Below are 3,638 nucleotides of genomic sequence, written 5' to 3'. Positions count from 1 at the left end.
AAAAAAAAAAAAAAAAAAAAAGAGAGAGAACTGGAGAGAAGATGAGAGAAGGGAAGAGAAACAGGAGCAACAGGAAGGAAGAGGTTGTCGGGGAGCCAGGGTCGGGAGATCTCAAGTTCTCCAAAGAAGCCAATAAAGTCCCGTATTTATTGGCTCAGCAAAACTGCACCAGCCATAGGTAGGTGACAGAGTTGGTTGAGCACATAGACAGCGGGGCTTCAGGAAGGGAGTTTCAGGCGATGGAGACATTCCCATGGGAGCTGCAGGATTAGCTCGACAGAACAGAGACGACTTAAAACAGTAACTCCTACTAGGGTCTGAATATTGGCTTCTAGTCAGGCCAACTTCTGACCATAGAGCTCCTTTAAAAAAAAAGGCTTTCAAGACTGGGCGCAGTGGCTCATGCCTATAATCCCAGCACTTTGGGAGGCCGAGTTGGGAGGATCAGGAGGTCAGGAGTTTGAGACCGGCCTGGCCAATATGGTGAAACCCCATTTTAAATCCTACTTAAAATACAAAAATTAGCCGGGCGTGATAGCACATGTCTGTAATCCCAGCTACTCGGGAGGCTGAGGCAGGGGTATCACTTGAACCTGGGAGACGGAGGTTGCAGTGAGCCGAGAGGCACCACTGCACTCCAGCCTGGGTGACAGAGCGAGACTCCGTCTCAAAACAAAAAAAAAACAAAAAAACCCAACAAAACCTATTATCAAATTCTCCTGGGACAAACACTAAGTATTCCTGGCAATATTGAACTCCTATTTGAATAGTTTTTCTCCTTTTTCTTTTACAGAAAATGTGTACTTAGCAAATGACTGAAGACCAAAGTCATAAGCCTCTTAGGACTTAAAACCAATGAGCCTTTTATGGCTTAACCACAGAAATGAGAGGCCTCTCCAAACAGGATGCAAAGATACAGCCCTTTCCATAGACTAGGGAGCCATTCCCATAGACAGTCAAGGGAAGAAAGTTTTAGATAACATCCCAAGAGCTGGCAATGGTTGGTAGGATATGAGAAAAAGAAAAATCATTTCATCTGGCTAGATGTTATGGCCTACACTGTAATCCCAGCACTTTAGGGGACCGGGGCAGGTGGATCATTTGAGCTCAAGGGTTTGAGACCAGCCTGGGCAACATGGTGAGATCCCGCCTCTGCAAAAAAATACAAATATTAGCTCCATGTGCTGATGTACACCTGTGGTCCCAGTTACTCAGGAGGCTGAGATGGGAGGATTGCTTAAACCTGGGGAGGTCGAGGCTGCAGTGAGCCATGATCACGCCACAGCACTCCAGCCTGGGTGACAGTGAGACCCTATTCACCTCCCCTTCCAAGAAATATATTTCATTTGAGGAATGCGAGCCCCTTTAAATTATGAGACCCAGAAAGGCATTTAAAATGTAATACCAGTCACGTCCCTCTCCCCCTTGAGTGAAATAATTACCTCTAGCAGCCACTTGCTATGGGGGCTCTAGACTAACTGTCACCAAGTAGCCATAAAATGCCATACACCCTGTAGTTCAACAATGCACAGCCAATCACCAATGTTATTTATAAAAATAACCAAAGTTATTTCTGTAAACCAATGAGAATTCCTGACAAACAACTTTTGTAAATCTCCCTCTCCTGATTTGTTATTTTTTTCCTTTAAAAACTTGAGCCTCTCTTTTGTTGTCTGGAGCAGTCCCCAAGGCAACTTGGAAGTGTGTCCTGCGCTGCAGTCCTCAACTTTGTGCTGATGACCTGTCTTTGAACTAGATTCTGACCATTCAATGATTTTAGGTTGACAGACACTGGTCACAGATGGGATGCAGCCCACGCTTCTCTTTCTGTCTGGTTATATTCCTGGGTGTCCCTGACCTGGTGGTTGGCTGGCCATATTCTGGGGTGTCCCTAGCCTGGCAGTTGGTAGCCAGGACAGGCAGCCTGGATAATCTGGGCGCCCCAGCAGTTGGATAGCCACGCTACGTTTTTAGGACACAAACAGGAAAGCAGTAACTGTCCCTGGGAGTGAAAGGATCAATAACCAATGGTTACCCCAAACCACATTTCACCAGAGTCACTGTCCAAAAAAATTAATTCTCACAAATGATTTCTCCTGCTAATGTGAATTTGAGATAGAAGGCACAAAAGAGAAACTTGTACCTTCCTCCCTTGACTGGTACCACACAGATCCAGAAGTGCTACCTACCATATTATTTTGCTTATCTATTTATGTATTTATTTATTTAATTTTTAATTTTTTTTTTTTTGAGACAGTCTTGCTCTGTTGCCCAGGCTGGAGTACAGTGGTGCAATCTTGGCTCACTGCAAGCTCTGCCTCCTGGCTTCATGCCATTCTCCTGCTTCAGCCTCCTGAGTAACTGGGACTACAGGTGCCCACCACCACACACGGCTGATTTTTTTGAATTTTTAGTAGAGATGGGGTTTCACCTTGTTAGCCAGGATGGTCTCGATCTCCTGACCTTGTGATCTGCCTACCTTGGCCTCCCAAAGTGCTGGAATTACAGGCATGAGCCATCGCGCCCGGCCCACTTTTTATTTTTTTGAGACAGGGTCTCATGCTCATTGCTGAGGTTGGAGTGCAGTGGTGTAATCACGGCTCACTGCAGCCTCAATTTCCTGGGCTCAAGTGATCCTCCTGCCTCAGCTTCCCGAGTAGTTGGGACTACAAGTGCACACCACCATGCCCGGTTAATTTTTTGTATTTTTAGTAGAGACGGGGACTTGCCATGTTGACCAGGCTGATCTCAAACTCCTAGACTCAAGTGATCCACCAGCCTTGGCCTCCCAAAGTGCTGAGATTACAGGCAGGAGCCACTACGCCCGGCTAATTTTTTTGTATTTTTAGTAGCGACTGGGTCTTGCCATCTTGCCCAGGCTGGTCCCAAACTCCTGGGCTAAAGTGGTCCACCTGCCTTGGCCTCCCAAAATACTGGGATTACAGGTGTGAGCCACCACACCCGGCCGACACTACATTCTTACCCGTTGCCAGATTCTGTCACTTTTCCAGGGATCCCAATTGTAGAGCAGGTAGGGTGTACCAGAGATCCCATCTGGGTCACTAAAACTGTAGGGGCAGAACAATAATTTTCTCTGTATCCTTTCTGTGTTCCCGGCTGAGACCTCCTGTAACAAAATGGCAGATTAACAAGAGAAAAACAAACGGAAGTTTAACAACATGTATATTTCAAGTATTCATAGGAGATACCCAGAGAAATGAGTAAAATCTAGAAGGGTGACTTAGAATTCGGACTTAAATACCATCTCCAGGTGAAACAAAGCAAGAAAGGTTTTGGGGCGGACAGTTATGGGGTGGTGTCCTGAAAAAGCTTGGTAAGCAAAGCTAAGGTTTGTAGTGCAGATTTATGTTGATGTCTTCTCTAATGATTAGAGTTTCTGGTGAATTAGAGCCACACTTCTCTTCCTGGTATAGGGACAGAGAAACCTTTACAAATGGAGATGCGTTTTTCTGTTTGTTTTTTGAGATGGAGTTTCACTTCTGTTGCCCGGGCTGGAATGCAATGGCATGATTTTGGCTCACTGCAAACTCTGCCTCCCGGGTTCAAGCGATTCTCCTGCCTCAGTCTCCTGAGGAACTGGGATTACAGGCGCCCGCCACTATGCCTGGCTAATTTTT

The 3,638-nt window shown here is 46.0% G+C and overlaps 1 long non-coding RNA gene across 1 annotated transcript in view; it reads right to left on the bottom strand.

Annotated features, from left to right (window-relative positions):
• LOC105554916 overlaps nt 1–3,638 on the bottom strand; it is a 19,192-nt gene that overhangs the window by 5,120 nt on the left and 10,434 nt on the right. The window contains exon 2 of the long non-coding RNA XR_001008403.1: nt 2,984–3,127. This is a non-coding gene — a long non-coding RNA (uncharacterized LOC105554916). The remainder of the gene's footprint in view (nt 1–2,983; nt 3,128–3,638) is intronic.

Source organism: Mandrillus leucophaeus, unplaced genomic scaffold, assembly GCF_000951045.1.
Source record: "Mandrillus leucophaeus isolate KB7577 unplaced genomic scaffold, Mleu.le_1.0 Scaffold664, whole genome shotgun sequence".
Lineage (NCBI taxonomy): Eukaryota > Metazoa > Chordata > Mammalia > Primates > Cercopithecidae > Mandrillus > Mandrillus leucophaeus.
The sequence above is the reverse complement of the archived record's forward strand: the minus strand, read 5'-3'. Positions and strand labels throughout refer to the sequence as shown.